Raw genomic sequence first — 20,742 nt, 5'->3', positions numbered from 1 at the left:
CTATCTTCTTAAATACCCCTAACCATCATGCCCCCTCCAGAACAACAAGAATTAAAAGTAAATATGCCCCCTGGTTAACCCCAGACACAAAAGCCCTCCTCAAAAGGAGAAACAAGGCCTGCACAAACTACCTCAACAGTAAATCCCAATTGAACAAACAAATATACGTTGAACTACTTAACAAAGCCAAAAAATTCACCAAAGCAGACAAAGTATCTTACTACCAAAAGTTACAGGATAGGCACAGGAACAACCCACAAAAATTTTGGGCAGCAATTAACTCTATTCTACAACCAGGTAAAACAACTACCCCAACCCCAAAAATAGATAACAACCAAGAAGACATCCCCACTCCATTTAATAAATACTTTACAGAAACCATCCAGACCCTTGCAAACAACCAGTCGTATGACAACATCCCCAACCCTGCAAATCCACCCCCCACCCCCAATTAACAATTGCCCTAAGTTCAGCTTCCACCCAGAACCAACCAAATCCATTAAAAAACTACTCCACATGCTCAAACCAACGTCTCTAGCCGCAGATAAATTACCCGCTGAATACCTCCACCTGGCTGCAGAAGCCATATCATATCCTGTCTCCATCCTAATTAACAGATCCATCTCCGAGTGTATAGTACCCAAGCTATGGAAAATATCACATATCATCCCTCTACATAAAGGGAGAACCTCCCTGGAACTCAATAACTGCTGCCCTATAGCCATACTACCCTCTTTATCTAAAGATTTAGAGAGGGTAATACACAAGCAACTAATGAAACATCTCCTAGAAAATAATCTAATAGCAACACAACAACATGGCTTTAGACCCTTCCATACCACCACCACCACCACACTAACAGAATTCACCAACATTGTCAATACTCACAGGAACAACGGACTCCTTGTCTCTGTCACCTTCCTTGACTTGTCCAAAGCATTCGACATGGTTAACCACAATAAACTCCTTCTTTCACTAACATCTCTAAACGTTAGTACCCCGGCCATCTCCTGGTTCAAAAACTACCTAGAGGGAAGGAAGCAAGCTGTTATGTGGCAAAACTAACTCTCCCCCTCCCTACCAGTCTCCCTAGGAGAACCCCAAGGCTCCATCCTGGGGCCACATCTTTTTACTCTCTTCACCGATCAGCTCCCACACAGTATTCCTAAAGCCTCAATAGTGCAATATGCAGATGATACCACCATAATATACACAGCCAAAGCAATTGACATCCTTCACTCCCTAACACAAGAATGCTTTTCCCTAGCAGAAACTTTGATTGCAAACCAAAGGTTCATTCTGAACCCAAGTAAACAAAGCTAGTACTCTTTAGCTCCCACAGAGCCACACCTCCCACTGATTCTTTCTTCATCTCCTCCTTTAACAAGACCACAATCACCCCCACAAATCATACCAAACTCTTAGGGGTTGAAATAGATAATCACCTTAGATTTGACCTACATATTTCTATAACCATAAAAAAGTACAAAAAAAACTTGGCCTACTGTATCGCAATAAAAAAATTCCTCACTGACCACTCCAAAACTACAATACCGAGGACTCACCTACTATCCACCCTGCTTTATGCCTCCCCCATGCTTACAAATCTCCACAAATCTGACCTAAACAAATTTGATAGTTGTTATAATAGCCAAATTCGCTAGAACCTCTCCCATCAGAACACATCACTGTGAATGCCTAAAAAAACTCAAATGGCTAGAACTACCACTACTACTTCAACTCAATCAACTATCACTAGCCCACAAAATAATACATAACTCTGAAGACACCCCAGCCCTACAAAATCTTTTGCAACTCTATACAACTGCCAGGCCCTTGAGGTCTAGCACACAAAACCTCCTCAAAGTAACCAAATATAACAATGAAGCTGGTAAGTCTGTCTACGGCCACTTACAGCAAAAACTTAGAACTCCCATCCTGGACACATAACTGACAACAAATCCCCATCACAGTTCAAGAAACTTATTAAAACTCACTTTTTGAATAATCAACTGTGCTCCTATATCCCCCCTGGCTAATGTCTCATTAGAACACTTCACCTAATTTAAGTAACTCTGCTAAGCCAACCAGTCATAGCACTGTGCCCACTTAGGACTGTTAATCTACTGCTCATCCCATCTCTCCAGGAGTTAGGGAAAACTACCCCAGCAATGTTGTGCTTTCCATAAGCAACTAAAACCAGGAGAAGACATTTTGTAAATCAATTTGTTATCCTTCTCAACTATAGCGAGCATCATCTGCTCTCTCGGAGCCTTATTCTACATCTCTCTGCTTATACTCTGATAGTAAATCTATCACAGGAATCCTAAACTTAGGAATATCTTCTAATATTTAATATTATATTGTAGAGAATGGATGTATCCTATCTGTTAGTAAATATGTATGTCAAAGTCTCTTCTATGGAAATTGCATGTCAAAAGTCTGCCCTTAAAACTATGTTTTGTAAAAAATTGTTCTCTTGGAGCTTTTCTCCCCGGGCCTCCACTGGAAATGGACTTGTAATCCAGTTGGGCTATCCCGGTCAACAAATGTAAAATAAAAATAAATAAATAAATAAAATGTAGAGTAGCAGGACAACATCCATAGCTTTGGCCTTTCTTATTTACAAACCTTGGCCTATTATCCTTCACAGGGCACATCATATTATCCATTTTCAGGTTACTCCATTTCCATTAAATTACTCCATTTAGGGCCCTGATGTGTCTCTTTCCTGCTAATACAAGCTACAGCTGCATCTCTAGATATTTCAATTGTGTTACTAACAGTTATCTTAAAAAAATGTATTGTTATCCCCAGTAAGGGTCTTCCAATACTTTATTATTCATTAATGTTTTTCTAAACCATTGTAGATAAGCCATACATTATGTGCATGCGAGTGACATAATTTGAAGTGGGATAATCTCCAGACTAAGGTGCATGGCATATGAAGGACCCTCTCATTAACACCCAACCATTGACCAGATCTTAAAACATCAAGCACCACCTGAATTAACAAAAGTTTTGAAGAGTAAACCCTATACAAATGAATATCAAGTTCATGCCTCTTATGTTACTGTCTGTGTGGGGAAAGGACTGGAAAAAAACAATGTGCTGCAAGGTCACTGGGTGTTTATATGAACAGCAAGTACAGAACTGTGGAAAGTTCTCATCCACAAAACCAAAGATCCATGCATCAGAAAGTGGGTATATAAATCATTTGTAATTTTGCTATGATAATCAAATATGCTACATTAAATGAGCATTTTTTTTATTTGAACTATAACTGCTCTGGGGTTAGAAGCTTCCTTAGTCTATCAAATCACAGAATTCCATAAATGGTACACTATAGCATTTAAAACATCTGCATGTCTCCACCTATCCCACACTTGAAGAAGATGTAAACACAATGAGATGCCTAAACCACCATTTAACCTCCCTGTACAGCCTGTAACCCAGAATAATTTCCAAACTGGGTCATTTATACCCAAGCTTCTGTCATACTATTACCGTGGCAAGCAGATTACTTCTTTCTAGTGGAAATTTGCATACTTTCTCTATAAAAAAAGGACACTGTGGAGTCTTGTTTCTGTTCTGTTTTGCAGATGGGAGAACATAATTATACATGGGAGAATAAACAGTTCCCAAAGCCTCACAAAGCAATTTGTCCACACTGAGATTCAAGACACTTTCATGGTCCAGTGCACTAAGGCAGATACCACCCTGCCTTCCAAGATATCAGGCATACACTGTTCATGTTCTCAAAACTCTTGCCACAAGTAAGCTTGATAAGAATATGTATGGTATTGTAACAGGAGACAACTAGTTGTCCTCATTTTATCAGCAGGAAATTGTTCAAATTACAGACTCAAGGCAATGATCCAGCCTTACAGGTCACGAGCCAGGTAGTAAGTAAGTAATACAATACAGCATGTAAAACAAGTACAATCAATAGTACAAGAGATTCCCAGAAAACTGAACATACTGTACCAAAGTACAGATTCAAAAGGTTAACAATGCTGCCTAATTTGTCTTTCTCTGTAAGCAATCTAGCAATGAAAATCCTAGCACAAACAAAAACTGATTCAGAGCCTCTCTGTATCATGTGTCTATATCATGTGCTAAAAGTGGGCAAAAGAAAAGAAGAAGTAAAAGCAGATCATTATTACTTTAACGAATATGATATGCTTTTACCTCTGCTTGTAAAATTACTTTGAGACACACTGCCTTCTTGTTCAGAGGAAGGGCCACAACTTAGCCTGGAAAAGTAATAAAATTCTGAAAACTCGAGACACCTGGGTTTGAGCCCTAAAGAAGCCACCTGTACATCATATAACAGTGATGTGATTTCCAAATTAGCTACCTGTTCACCGTAATACTGTAAAACTGAGCTGATCTGTCTCATGAAAAGACACCCTTTCAACTTCAAATCCCACATGAGAAGAGGCTTCTGTTTTATATTGTGTTTACTGTGATGTCAAACTGGCATTGCCTGTTCCCTATGTCATTCCAGAGCGGAAACCCACAGCTGTCACACAAAGTAATGCACTCAAAGTAATGAAAACTAAAGAAGTAACATGCAGAATATTCTGCACATAGCCTTGGCATGTGGGATACGTTACACTACAATGAGAGTGACAGCATTTACTCTAGCGAGCGAGAGAGATAATTGCTCTCCAGTGCAGTTCTGCAGAGGTAAACTCAGAACAAACGTAAATGATTGGATTTAACTGCATTAACTATATATAAAAATATATACAGGTACAAGGTTGTATGTGTTCAAATTTTAAATTTAATTTTCCAAGTAAGATATGGTGAGGAAACAGAAAGAAGAATGAGTTAAGAATAATAAATATCAGAATAATAAAATGGAGTGCAGGAAGTGAACTAACTGTAATGTTCTGATTTCACTAAGCCATCCTCTGAACCCCTAGCCAAAGCCTTGATCTACAGGTGAAGCAGAGCCTTAATTGGCTTCAGCCACTAAGAGCAACCCCAGGAATTCACGGAGGTCTACCTGAAGTGTCTCCCAGTGTTAGACACTCTGATCAGTAGGATCTGCGATATCCTGATCAAGGGCCCACATCACAAAAATCCTGAATGTTGATTGGCTGATATAAGCATGAAATGATTGGTCCCCACATTACACTGAGAAAAATAAGTGTCCCTTCTGATAAAATGTTTAATAATAACTGTATAAGTGCTTGATTAACATAACTGCTGCATAATCCATGTATCTGTACTGGAAACAAATAACAGGCAGACATCAATCTTCAGCCAGATGATCTGAAAAGTTAGATTTCTCTTACAATTTACTGTTACAGTCTCAAGCCTTTGCCATTAGAGGATAGCCTGGCTGCAAAATAAAACAACATATATGCTTTTCTCAGTTATTTTTGTCACCTACCTGAATAATCACTCCAATTAGCTCTGCACTGTCATGAATCATGTACTTATCTCTCAGCAGTTTAAAATTGATAGCATTTCTTGGTTTAATCTCTAAAATACATTTTTTTAATTTCTTTTGATGATAAATGAAGTGCCCCTAGAAAGCCTTCAGTGCATGCCCTTTTTGTCTTCAAACTATCCCAAGGAGTTTTGTCTTCAAAGTCTCAGAATGATCTGCTTTTAGACAGAAAGAGAAACATAGACAGTCTGTCACCACAAAAAAAAAAGTAAACTAAAGAAATTTAAAAAGATGCAGCCTTGTGATCTTCTAAGCAACAGGCCATAGGTACTTCTAGGCCTATCTGTCCATTCCTGGATACTGGAATTAATATTCATCCATCCTCTTCCCAAGATTAGGTCATTTTTACTTTTCTAGACTACCAACATTTTTCTTGGGATATAAAACAAGACAAAATAGTTTTTGGCCAACTGTTTTTGCTGGACAATAGAAAGTTCAAAAGACACATTCCAAAGAACTTGAAGAAAGATATACCCCTTAACATGGGTATCAGTTCCCAGATGCTTAGGTCTGGTCTTGAATTAACTATTGTTTTAACTCCAGAGACCTCTAACATTTCTCCTACTCAGTTTGAGACTATAATTCCTATAATTATGGTAGTGCTATCCAGGGATTGGGAGTTCATTTGTCAGGTGCCCAGACAAGAGCAAACATTTTTTATAAAGAATCAGGCATCTGTGATATGGGTCAGTCAGAGGACTCAGCATTTATACATTACAGAAGTATAACACAAGAATATTTACTTTATAGATTACAGAAAGATTAGACAGGAATATTTTGATTGGATGCATTTTCAGGAATAAACCCAAGCTACCTATCCTAGGGATATTTCTGAGACAACCACCTCCTCTGATAACACAGCAACCAATTTAATAAATACTTTGCTTATACTATCCAAGCCCTTGCAAATTCGCAGAATATTTCCAACAACTGTGTCCCTCTTGCTCCCCAGCCCAGCAGGACCTTACAAAATCCCCCCACCCAATTTATACTGCAAACAGTGTCTATTGGTACTGTAAGAAAACTACTCCAAAAACTTAAACCAACTACCTTAGCTGCTGACAACCTCCCATCTGACTTCCTGAAAATCGCAGCAGATGCAATTGCTTACCCAGTAGCCATACTCATAAACAGACCAATGTCTGATAACATAGTACCTACCATCTGGAAGATCTCCCACATTATTCCTTTACACAAAGGAAATTCCACAGAATTTACTAATTATCGACCAATTGCCATCCTGTCGCCATTATCCAAAATCCTAGAGAGGGTCATCCATACCCAACCCATGGACTTCCTTCACACACATAAACTGTTATCAAACGCACAACACAGCTTTCACCCATCTCATAATACCACCATAGCTCTAATAGCCTTTACAAATACAGTGAACCACTGTAGAAACCAAGGACAATATGTATCTGCTATATTTCTAGACCTGTCCAAGGCTTTTGATATGGTAAGCCACACTAAATTAATCAATGTGCTCTCCTCCCTTAATCTTAGTAGCTCCTCTATCAACTGGTTCCAGAGCTACTTATCAGGATGTCAACGGGCCATGCAGTGGTGACACCACCTTTCCACTCTTCTCCCTTTGACCTTAGGAGTCCCACAAGGGAAAGGCACCTCCTGTCAGCTCTCCTATATGCCTCCCTAATTCTGACCAACCTTTGTAAAACTGACCTAACCAAGATGGCAACCTGCTACAATAAAATTGCCAAATTTGCCACTGATGCCACACATAGGTCTCACTGATCTTAAACAACTAAATTGGTTAGAACTTCCTCAACTCCTCTACTATAAACAATTAACCTTTGCCCAAAAAATCCTTCATCAACCTGATAAAGTCTCTGCTCTCCAAAATCTTATACAACCATATGCCACTTCAAGAGTCCTCCGCTCCAATAATAAACTCCTCCTGGACACCACAAAAGCTAACAACTCAGCTGGGGAATCACTCTTCTCAAACATCATCCCTAAAATATGGAATAAACTCCCAACCACCATTACCTCCAGCTCCTCCACAACACAATTTAAATAGCTACTCATGGCACACTTGGCCAACTACTGGCTTTGCACCTATAATTCTCCAGGCTAGAACCTACCTCTTTATAAATAACCAGACACTGCTTGCTGACTTCTATCCCACTCTTATCCTTGAAATTACAAGTATTGTAACTCACTTAAATTGTGTTTACTGTTATATTATTGCTTCCACTTGACATCTTTATATCCTATCACTGTGTAAATGCTATTTGTTTGCTCATGTAATGACCCTGTAAGTTGTTAATTTCTACAATTGTTTATATCTGTTCTATTTTGTAATGGAGCTTTTCTCCCCAGGCCTCCACTGAAAAAGGAACTGTGTCCAGTCAGACTTTCATGGTAAACAAATGTAAAATAAATAAATAACAAATAAATAAAAAAGAAAAGTGAACTCCCGTTTCGATCATCAGTTTCTAACAGGGAGAAGGATGACCAAAAATGGCCTCTAGAGATGACATGTCTTCTCCTTTGAGTTAGAGTGTTGATGCAGACGATAATGTTGATAAAGTTTCTATATTTAGGGGTTCCCCACCAAAGGCTGTGTCTTTTATTGATTATTATTAAAGATTATGAGCAAATGATCTCTTACAGTTTCTTTGTGTTATTATGCTTTTATCATGTAAAGTGGGTTTTCTGAGTCTAAAATATACAGTTTTTACTAGTTACATCAGTGGAGCTGTTTTTTATTACATCTAAAAGAATGTGTTCTTATGTATGCTGAGTTTCTGTCTAATTATTTCCTGATTCGGGGTCATATGCTGGCATTTTCTGATGTAAGATGGCAAACAGTATCTAGTTCAATACCAAACTTCTGCAAGGACTCAGAGGGGCAGTTATGTCTGGCCAATGTTCTCCAGTGCAGCAGTTCCACCTGTATATCAGACCTGTTATTGTTGGCAGGCAGCCAGGTCTGACATATAAATGGAGATGAATGACCATGATGTTGCCCAGAGCAGGATCCCCACCAGTAGGGTAGCATGTCTGTCATAACTACATTCTGCTTGTCCAAGATGAGAGTTGAGCTTGGAGGGCCACTAGTCCACTATGGAATTAAATCTATTTTTTTGAAAACAGAGCACTGGGAGCCATAGTCACAAGAGTTTGAGGGTGAGTCACACTACAAAGAAACTAACCTTTTCACTAAGCAGGCACCATTAAACAAGAGAAAACAACCATTCACACTACACCAAGCTATGCATGTGCATGATCCCAGGCTTTTCTCCTCAACTTCAGAAGTTTGCAGTACAGCTCAACCTGTATAAGGAACTTCGTTCTGCATGTAGTCCAGCTTCCTGCCAAGTACTGTCCACAGTACCTAATCTGAAAAATGGATGGAGCTTTAACCATTCTGAGAAGGTAATTCAGTTCAACGTACATTTTTCATTCCAGCACTAATCCAGTTGATGTATAACACACAAACATACTTTACTGTAGGCTATCATTGTGATGATTCGCATACTCTTAGATTTCATCCCTAAAAAGGTTCACTGCATGTTGGAAATCTGGTTATTACAATGTTATATCTCTGTCATTATACATTTCTTTTACTGCCTTTTATTTGAACATAAATGCATTTAGTCATTGATTTATTGTCTGATTGCCTGACTGAGTAAATGATGGGTTGCAGACTTTCCAACTGTCCCAAATTACTCGGTTTTGACCGAGTTTTGGGGTCCCAATAATGGGGTGCCACAATTCCTGAGTGGCACCCCTTCATTTCCGATTTATTCAATCTATTTGTTTAAATTTCACATTTTCGGAGCTGACATCATCATGTGCATGATGACATCAGCTCCATCAGCCTGTTGGAAGTAAGCCACATGTCTGTTTGAAACTGCCATTACTTGGAATTAAGTCATACGCAGGATTTCTGTACTGGGAGGACATTACTAAATGCAGGATTTCTCTTAACGAACACATTTGCAGATTCTAAGGTACCTAATAGAGCGAGCTTAAGTGTGGTGTGTGTGTGTGTGTGTGTGTGTGTGTGTGTGTGTGTGTGTGTGTGTGTGTGTGTGTGTGTGTGTGTGAGTGTGTGTGTAAATGCCCCCAACATAATACATCTGGTGGCTAGAGGTACTCAGGCTCAAACCCTGTACCTTGGGTACAGGTAAAAAGAGCCTAAAGTCCCTAGCCACCACCACTTGTGAATTTATGCCTCACATTTTTGTTCTCTTCCTCGTTAAATCTCTGGTTTTTCAAACTTCATATTCTACAGAAAATAAATGGTAAAACAAAACCTTGTATTCTAGCAATTTTGTAAGTTTATGAGATCAGTATTTGAAATGTGTCCCTATTTTGGGGCTGTATTCCCCCATTATTGGCTTTGTTCTGTTTTTTTTTTTTTTTTTTTTTGTGCTAAGAGGTTGAGAGCTATGGTTCATAGGTTCATAGGTAGGTACTAGGCTATCTGCCCAAAGGCATTTATAAGCCTAGCCAGAATGTGTTGGCTTTCGCCACCCCCTTAGATTAGTTCCCTGTGCCTCTGTCCAGCAGAGTCACTGAAGTGATCCCCGAGGTAAACTTTCTGTTTCCCATCCACTCGTCAAGGTTTCTTTTGAAGAGTGTTAGCGAGGAGCACTGCTTAATGTAGATTGGGATCTTGTTCCAAAGTATGAGAAGTCTCTGGGACAGGAATCTATCCCTCCAGCATGTCCTATTTATTGTTGTGGTGAGGTTTAGATCCCTAGACTGTGTGGCTTGAGGGGATAAGGTTTTCTTTAGGTGGAGCACGTCCATCAATTCTGGGTTGGACATGGCCTTGTATGTCAGGCAGAGATCACCTCTGAGTAGGCGATATACAACCAAGTACAGCTGTAGTTTTTCAGTCGAGCTGCATAGGGCATCTATTTGAGGCCAGTGATCCTCTTGGTGAGGTACTTCTGTGGTCTTTCCAGCTGTTGCAGGTGTCTTGTAAGGTACATCCCAAATGGGACGTTGTACTCTATGATGGGTCTGATGAGTGATGAGTAGAGGGGCACAATGACATTTTGATCTGGATGCGAACCCTTTTGTGATTAGGTGGGCCACATAGAAGAATTTTCTAACCACTTTGGCAATGTGATTATCAAAGGTGAGATTACTATCTACTTGGGTCCCTAGATCCCTTATTATGTCTTCCGTATTTAAGGGACTACCACCTATGTGGTAGTTTGTGGGTACTTTGTTTTTTCCAAAGGGGATGACTATGCACTTTTTGGCATTTAGCCTGAGGCCATGATTTTGACACCAGGTATCTGTCTCAGTAAGACCCTTTTGGAGGATGTCTGTGTCAGCTGGAGAATCAATTATAGCCCCTAGTTTGCAGTCGTCTGTGAACTTGGTCAGCCATAGTCCTCCTGTGCTTGCTTGTACCTCTGAGAAGTATATGCCGAACAGGAGGGGTCCTAGGACTGAGCCCTAGGGAATGCCACTTGTAACCGGTTTAGAGTCGGACCTAGCTCCCGCAACTCTCACCATGTGGGTTCTGTCCGTGAGCCAGTTGGCAACCCATCTTGTGACGTAGGGGTTTATGTTCAGGCTGTTGAGCTTGTCTATAATACCAGAATGGGGTATGGTGTCGAAGGCCTTAGCGAAGTCTAGGTAGGCTGTGTGTACCACCTTTCCCTCATCTATAGCCTTGGTAACTGTCTCAAAGAAGTCCACCAGGTTTAGGAGGCATGATCTGCCCTTAACAAAGCTGAACTGGGTAGGGTCCAGTGTTTGGAGGTTCCGAATGTCTCTGTTAATGAGTTCCATGATGATGCACTCCATAGCCTTGCAGACCAAGCTAGTCAGGCTTATAGGGTGATAGTTCCCAGGGTCTGTTGTGGCTCCACCTTTGTGGAGCTGAATAACTGTTGTTGTGCATCACTCTATGGGTATGTAGCCTGTGGAGAGGCTGAGTTTGAACAGTGTGTTTAGGTGAGGGGTTAGTTCATCTTTGAGCTTGTGTAGGATGCAGCCTGGGACACCGTCCGGTCCCATTGATGCTGTGTTTTTGGCTTTGGAGAGGGATGTTTTAACCTGAGTGTCTGTGATTTCAGGGACTCTACATTCTTCTGGTATGGTTATGGGCCCTTTTGGGGGTGAGGGGGTGGTGAAGTTTGCACTGAACCTGTCTGCCAGGATGTTGACGATATCGGTTGGTTCAGTGTATTTTGTGCCATTCTGCACTAACTCCGAGCAGATCTGAGCATTGCCACTTAGATTCTTGACATAGCTAAAGAATGCCTTGTGGTTATCTTTGGAGTCCTTGGCAATTTTTCTTTCAAAGCTTGCCTTGGATGATTTTATGAGGGATCGTAGTTTCTTGCTGATACTGATCAAGGATGTCTTCCCTTCTTGGGATTTTACTCTTTTCTGTACTAGTTTCCTCATTCTATTGTGTAGCTTGTTTATGGCAGGAGTCCACCAGACTAGTTTCCTTTCCTTGGAGGAGTGAGTCTTGGTTTTGCTTGGGATGGCATGATCCATGCATTCTTGTAGGTGCCCATAGAATGCATTAGTAACAGATTTTGCAGCTTGGACAGCGTTATCCTTCAGCATGGGGGCTTTGAAACTTTCCACCTCAGTCTAAAGTAACGTGAAGTTTGCTTTTGAAAAGTTTTTCACAGTGGTTTTCTTGTCCAGGGGTGGGGACAGAATGTGGATATCCAAAGTGATTTGTTTTTGGTCAGATCTAACCAGCGAGGGGTTGACCTCTGGTGTGGAACACCGGTCGCCCATGTTGATGATGAACCAGTCCAATATGCTGTCACCTCTGCTGGGAGTGTTGACCAGTTGAACCAGAACATTTGAGTTTATAAATTCTAAGAAATGCTGGGCAAGGGAGTTAGTACTTGAGTAGTTCTCCCAGTTAATGTTTGGGTAATTGAAATCAACCAATATTAGGGTGTTTGGTAGGACCTTTATGCTTCCCAGTGTTTCCAGAAATGTGGAATGGGGGTCCTGGGACATGGTGGGTGATCTGTAGCAAGCTACAATTTGAATTGCAGTTTTGCCCATTGTTAGTTGCACATGGATAATCTCTGAAGCATCGTGCTGTGCCACTAACCTGGAGGAGTGGGTATCCTTGATGAATATGGATATGCCCCCACCTTTTGTATTTCAGTTTGGGTTCTGTGGCCAAAATGTATGTTATGAGTTGTAGCCTGGTAGTGCTGGGGTGCTCTCTGGAATCTTAAACCAGGTTTCTGTTACTGCACATATATCGATTTTCTCCATACTGAGTAGTGCCTTGAGTGCATGCATTTTGAGGTTTAGACTTCTGGCATTGAGTAGCATTACCCTCAGCTTTTTGTTACTTGTGCTATTTACAGTGGTGGGTTTGTCTTTTGAGCCTTGCCTAAAAAAGGCACTATGGGGGTGACAAGAGCCTTGGCCAGTATTCAAAAGCCTAAGGGTGACAGGTGCAAGCTATCTCTAGCAAAGCAGCGTGGCTTGTTGAGCATGTCATCCCAGGTGGACAGACACTGGATCCCCTTTGAATGACACCAGAAACTTTGTCAATTGTTGAAATCGAGAATTTTTTCTTTATACCATGGTATCATTCTTGGTGAGGGCAGGATGCTACTCAAGGTCAGGGTCATACCAGCCTGGGCTTCATGATCAGAGAGCTCTTCCATGTCTCTTTTCATGTAGTCCAGGGAGGTACAGCTCAGGTCATTCACACCAACATGGACAATGACAGAGTCATATTTGTACTTGTTCTGGAGTGACCTGAGTGCTTGTGTTATGTGGTGGATCCTGGCACCTGACAGGCAGCTAACAGTAACCTTCTCCTTATTCAGCCTAGTGAGTGGGACATCAGTGTGCCTGACTATAGAGTCACTTATTACTAGTATGTTGGGTATGTTATTTTGCCTTAAGGATTGTGATTACATGGCACACTGGTTTTGTGAAGTATGTGTTTCATGGTTTGTGTTGGGGGGTGGAGGTTGCTTGGATGTCTGCTTTGGAGGTCTCTGTTGTTATTGCAGATTTTTATTTAGAGCCTCCGAGTATGTTTTTGTGTATTTATGTTTGTTTTTTGCCAGTGCTGGTTTAATGGGTCTATGTGAGATTGGTCGTGTGATGCAAGTATTTCCCTTCTCCTCCTGACTGTCTGATCCAGTCTTGGGTTGAGATAGCTTAGCCTCCAGTTTGGCTGTATAATTTCATCTATCGCGTGTATTAGTGTTTGGTGGTAAGAGGAGGGGGTTGCCTGTGTACATGAGGCAGTTGTAACATTGCCTAAAAATGCCCAGATTCAGCAGTTGGACTGGAGAGTACACCTGAAACTTCCCTTTGGACATGCCTGGATAGGTACAGTGAACTGTTTTACTGGATGGCTGGTAAGGTCGAATAGAGAGCCTAGTCCTTCTGTACAGTACAGGAGAGTCTGGTGCTAGGGTTTATAAGTGCTTGCTATACGTTTTGAGCAAGTGCCGGGCTGAGAAATGAATGGCTTGAGTGCTTAAGTTGAAAGTTTGTCTAGTTCCAAGAGAAAAATTGAAGAGAAGACTTTGTGGAGCCGGGAATAATTTTACCCTAGCTAACCAGTGTTGCCCGGCATGCAAAACTGGGCAAATACGGTATTTATAGCAGGGAAATAAAAAAGAAAGAAATTCGCCCAAAATGGCCAATAAACTACTAATTTCTGGGCTGAAACCACTCCTCCAGGGACAGATAGGCTGCTCAAAGCTCCCTCTTTCACAGGTGAACAGAGAACTTCCTTCTATCCAAGTAAGGTATGGGCAAACACAGAGATTTGTAACACCGCCCTGAATACAGCACTAACCTGAAAACAGGACCATAGTAGCTTAGAAAGGCAGGAAACAAGTATATATTTTTTTGTTTTGTTTTTTTTTTTTGGAAAATAAAGCAGATACACTCAAAAAACACTTTAAATGCACAGATACTTATTGTTATATATCGCAGATCAGAGTTGTAGTCAATGCCCCTAGTAATAAAGTAGGAAGAAACTCAAATACAGTAAAAGCAAATTAATAAGGTGCAATATATATATATATATATATATATATATATATATATATATATAAAATGAACAAACTGATTTAAACAAGTTACCCAATTAACCAGAAAAAAAGCTCAAAACTGAGCCCTGTTCCAGCAGTCTTCAATCAGACAAGTTCTAACTGCACACCCCTGCTTACTAGGGTGCAGGGGAACCTTTTCCAAAAAAGATGGCCTGGATCAGTGCTCAAGTTATACAAACAAAGCTAGATTCAGCAGGCCTGAATTTGATCTATGCTACAGCAACAAGCCACAACAATTTCAGAAAGAAACAGTTCAAATAAGCAAGCACAATAAGCCTGTGACCAAAAATTCCCAGCTCAGAAGAGCAGAATCAAGCCTCTCCTCCCACAAGAGTGCAGACCACAAACTGTCTTAATGTAGAATAACTGGCCTGAAGCCCAAGTGCTTAAGCCAGAACTAATACACTTTTAGAATAGCAGACACTGGGGCTTCAATCAGCAATTCTCAGCTTAGAAGGATGTAAGCTACCTGTCCTGCCACAACAGTGCAGACCACAAACCCTCTTAATGTAAAACGGCCTGCATGAAGCACAAGTGCTTAAACCAAAAGTCTTAGAATAACAGTTACACTTTAATCAGGCTGCTACCAAGCAGTAATAAATGCAGCAGAATAAATAAAATTGAGTACTTTTAAGAAAAGCTAAATAAAGTAGGATGAAAGACAAATACAGTAAAAGCAAATGAATAAAGTGCAAATGTTTTTTTTTTTTTTTTTTTGGTGAGAGTGAATTCACTAAATGATAGCCGTTTAAGTTTGTCTTCCTGTCTTTCAGGAAACTGCTGATTTGGCTTAGTGGTATGTTGCTCTGACTGTAGTGCACAGGGTTCTGGATCCAAGACTTGGCAGTGAAATGCACAGTGGTAACACAACATTTTATTCAAGTAACTTTCCAAAATTATACAAGCAATGTTTAAAATGTGTCCCTGGTTTTTGGCCTTTTGCCCCCCCCCCCCCCCAATTGAAAATTAGTGCAAGAAGATGTGCAACATGCCTATGGCTTACACTATTGTGATTCTATATTTTTATATATATTTTTTTGTGTGTGTGTTGAAGTAGACTCTTATCATGGAAATGTTTTGAATAGGGCAGTTTTGTCATTATTGATTATAGATCAAACTGCTGAAACTTGATGAACCTGTTCCAGTAGCCAGTCTCTGTTTTACTGACTCATATTATGACACAAACTGGCCCAGAACATGACACAATGACACCTACCCCCAAAATAGGTAGATTTAAATGTCCTGGAGGTTTATACTTACTTATATAGAAATGTGGTTGACCCTACTACTGTGGAATTAGAATCTAATAATAACTCTTCTACCAGACAAAGAAAGTAGCACACTTGACAGTTTTGTGAAAATGTATCAACACTGAATCAGCTGACAAGGTGGACTTCCTTTTAGCAAATGGTTAATGGTGGCAAATACATCATTTACCAAGAGAGGCAGTCAGAACATCAGATAGCAGAGCAGTCAACATGAAATTCAGGTAGACTTCCTTTTAGTAAGGAATGGGCATTGTGGTAGCAACAGAGACTGCAAAGTCATACTTCCAGGTAACTGGTTGTCAGAGAAAATCCATGGTTCTAAGGATGGGGGGTATTTGCTCTAGAAAAAAATATATCACTAGTAGTGTCCTATGGGACTCGGTCCCGGGTCTTCTCTTCTTTGGTATATATTTCTTTGACATAAAAGCCAATATCAAGGGACTATGGCTCAACATGTTTGCTGATGATTGCAAACTGGGAGTGCTTATCGGGTCTATATAATTTTGTCAAACATTTATTTTGTCAACCCTTTATTCATTGAACTTTATACATTGAACACAATTTCAGTGAACAGTTATATCCTCAAAACATTTTCCCAGGGAAGGGAGTTAGTTGGCCGTTGTTACAAATTTGCCCTTTTCAACAATGTTGTGTGATCTTGTAGTTGGAATATATAATTAGGGGGTTGGGTGCAGCCCCCCATGTTGGGGGGTGTGGGGGCAATGCCCTCCACCTTTGACAGTTTAAAATAATGCATTTTTGTTACAATTACTCTGGTGGCCAAGTAGCTTCTTTCACTAGGAAAATGTATTGACAATATAACCATTTGCTGAAATGGTGTTGATGTATAAAGTTCAATCAATAAAGGTTCGACAAAGTAAGTGTTTGACAAAATGATACAGACCCATGCTTATCAACTCACAAGGAATGGACTGTATTAACCGTGAGCTTATCCTCAATACTAAGAAATAAAGCATAGTTTCTTTGGTAAATCTAGCATCACTGCTGCTTACCATATACATGCCACTTAAATTTGACACAGTCATCAGGGATTTGGACACATACATTGATAACAGACACTCCCTTGTCAAGCACTTCTCTGTAGTGCTTAGAAAATCCTTCTACCCTGCAAATCTTATTCTTTGTGGTATCTCTTCAAGGTCTGAAGAAGTTATACTTCCAATCTATTCATCTCTTATAAAGCCTCTCATTAAATATAATGCACCATCCATGCTCGGAGAAGTTCTGTGCAATACCTAAGTGTGGGGTGGTGCTGAATGCCTTTTCAAGATCTAGATATGAAGTGTACAATTCCTCACCAAATATATTTCAGGCCTCAGTACCCTTAGCTATTCTGGTACACTAAAAGCCCTGTCCCTCTACTCAGCATTATACATATTCCTGAAGAGTGATCTCAGCTTAGCTTTCTGTGCTATGAACAACTCAGCACTCTCACCTAACTAGAATCAGCTGTAAATAAAACATCCAGTCAAGAGACCGAAAACTGTACTACCCACAGATACTCACCAAATGTATACCCCAGTTTTGGAATAGGCTGCCCTTACCTATCAAGCAGAGTATTTCCCTAGCAACCTTGAAAGCAAATCTGGATGTCAGGATTGGTGATCACAAATTTTCACAATGGATATGAAGAGAGAGCTTTTTGATGTTCTGCCTTGAATGAACGTTTAGTAAAAACCTCTGAACCTATGAATCTATGATATTTACGTCACACAAGGGTATTCACAATGGTGTAAAGCAAAAATACTTTCAAGGATATCATCTTTTGCAATATTTACATCCCATACAACATTTCAGTACCCTATAGACTGCGGTGGTGGTGCCACGGTAGCGTTGTCGCCTCACAGTTAGACGTTGCCTGTTCGATTCTCAGTTAGAGCGTCTTCTGTGTAGTGACATGCGTGAATGGGTGTTCCTTCGTTGAAGGTTGTGCATTAGGCCCGGCAAGCCAGTATGTAAAAATCTACTGCCAATCATTAGCGGACCGGAGTTCCGCTGTGGCAACCCCTAACCGGGAAAAGCCAAAAGACACAAACAAACAAACAAACAACATTCAGTACCCTCAAATACTATGTGACTCCTATCCCAGTCAGAATCTTGAGTTTTGCAAATAAAAGGAGGGACTGTGGGACATGGACCACCCATCTGCATTTTTGTGTGCAATACCAGGCCTATGTGACATGCCCAAATCAAAAGGGTTGAATGGTAAGAGCCCACCTTTATTTATTTATTTATTTGCATTTAGTTGTCATGCTGGTCTGTCTGGATACAAAGTCCCTTTTCAGAGCAGGGAGAAAAGCTCTACAGAATAATGATGGTAGAACAAACATATTGAAGCAAGAGTAAGTGAGTGGTGTACAGCTATACAAATGAAAAAATACAGAAAGAAATTGTATACAAAACATTAGTACATAATCACATACAGTACAAAAATACAATGCAAAATAGGTCATAAATATTACACAGCTATTCAGACTGAGAAAATCCTATGTACAAAGAAGGTAAAACGTGTGCTGTCTCAGATTAGTCAAATTAAGAGGTATAGAAGGAAAAAGGAGGTTTTGCAAGATGGTAGACTGAAGTGAGATAAACAGAGATAAACAGAGAATATAGAATTAAGGGCACAGTTTATCCTAATAAAGAGCAGACGTATAAGTAACAGTCTGACAGATACTGTTTTAGTTGTGCCTTAAATAATGCAACACTGACAATTAGATTAACAGTTAATGGAAAAGTGTTCAGATTTTGATAACATAAGAAGAAGTGTTCAAATTTTGATAAAATATGAAGAAAAGAGAAAGTCATCTGCCAAACTGATGGATTTGGTTATTTGTAATAACTGTTTGTCAGCAGAGTAAAGTGTTCTGCTAGGGGAATACCATTGAAGAATGTGGCTTAGACTGGAGCTTTGTTCAGGTTTGTATATGAAGGTGTGAGTGGTGGCTAGTTGTGTTAAGGTGTAAAAATGAATTAGTTCTGTACATTCCATCTGCTTAAGGGCAGCACAGTGGTGTGCCTTGTATGATATGCTGGTGGCACATTTGGCTACATTGTTGCAGCATTGTTTTGAGTAGGTTGAATTTAGTTGTTAGTAGACTGATAGAAATGGGAGATGCACAGAGGTGTGTTGGGACTATGGCAGTTCATATGATGTGTTTTTCCAGTTAATCAGGGTTTACCCATATGAAGGGAGCCAGGATTTTTGTATGTGTGTGTGTGTGTGTGTGTGTGTGTGTGTGTGTGTGTGTGTGTGTGTGTGTGTGTGTGTGTGTGTGTGTGTGTGTGTGTGTGTGTGCATATGTGTGTGTGCTTTTGGAGGAGGAAGCAGAAAAAAGATTTTTCTGCTCTGAGAATTGCTCGGGGTTGTATAGAATAAGTTTGGATTTTTTAGGTTTTGCAGTAGCTGTGAGCCAGTTTGTCTAGCTTCAATGAATATGAGGGCTTCATGGACTAATGTTGTAGTTTGTTTATGTTTGTAGCCTTGCACATTAAAGCTGGGTCATCAGCATATTTAAAAAGAGTGGAATTGAACAGCAGGGGGCCAAGAATGGAACCATTGTGGACATCCACAGATATGGAAAGGGAGTATAAAAAGTTGTTATGCCATTTTACAACCTATTGTCAACCTAAGAAGTAGCTTTTAAATCTGGAAAGGGAGACTGAATGTAGTTCTAGTGTGGACAATTTGTATAGTAATCTAAGGTGGAAAATTTAATTAAAGACTTTAGACAGTGCTATAAACATGACTGACCAAATTCTGTATTGGATTGCAGTGGTGAGGAAGTTGAGGATAGTGGTATTGGTATTGGGATGAGAATGAAATCCACGGTAGGTAGGAGATAAGGGATTATTGTCACTGACAAAGGACAGTAGCTGGAAATGGACGCATTTCTTAAGAATGTTTGATAGCGGGGATTAAGTGGCTATAAGTCTATAAATGGAGAGCTTGGTACATGTAGGGGTAGGATAATATGAATTTGTCCACAGAGTTAGGCCATAGTTTTCCTGAATGGAATAATTCATTAAAATTGATCCAGGATAAGCTAGTCCATCTGTTTCCATTTTGATATATAGTACAACACTGGGGGCGAGAGCAGTTGACATTAGCTTAAAAAGTAATCTTTTGATAATGTATTTGGATACAAGCTCAAATGAGGGAGTATTCTGATAGTGTACAGTAAATGGTGGTGTGGTGATATGAGGTGAATGGCTACTGACTGCATGGTATGTACTGAATATGGCAGAAATGTTTTCCATTTGGATAGTTATGGAAGAGGTTGGTTGGATGATGTGTCCTGGATTTATTTTTTTCCCCTTTGGTCAAACTTAATGTTATTTTTAGCAGTATTCATAAGCTGTTCTTATTTCTGAAGGTATTGTTCCTTTTTTCATAACTTTTGGACTTTATTTCTTTGGTTCATAATTTGTTTTGTTTGCTTAGACAGCCAAGAAACAGGGTTTACATTAATTCTCTTTATTCTGATTGGGGCTTACTCATTTAATATCTTTACAAAAGTTTTATTAAATAGTGAAAATACTTCATCTAGATGTAGTGATAGTAGTATGTGCCAATTGACAGATTTTAGAGCAGAGAGAAATGCGTCTTTATTGAAGACGGTAAGATGATGTGCTTGTTTATGGTGATAGCATTTGGAAGTAAAGTTTGAATGTCTTGTGGTGAATGTAAGGAGATGATCTTTCAAGGTGTCATGAAAATAACCAGCTGAAATGATTTTATGTAGGGCATTTGTGAGGTTTCAGTCAATAGTGAATACCCTGTTACTGGGTTTGTTGTATCTGGTTGGGAAGGAAATTAGTTGAGTAAGATCGTATAAATGCAGTGTTAGTAGAAGAGCTGCTGTTTATTGTTTCCAGTCAGTGTACGTCACCCAGTATTATAGTTTCTTCAGAGATTAGCATGATA

The sequence above is a fragment of the Protopterus annectens genome, chromosome 13.part0 (genome assembly GCF_019279795.1).
Source record: "Protopterus annectens isolate FY-2018-M chromosome 13.part0, PAN1.0, whole genome shotgun sequence".
In the NCBI taxonomy this organism is placed as follows: Eukaryota; Metazoa; Chordata; order Ceratodontiformes; family Protopteridae; genus Protopterus; species Protopterus annectens.
The sequence above is the reverse complement of the archived record's forward strand: the minus strand, read 5'-3'. Positions refer to the sequence as shown.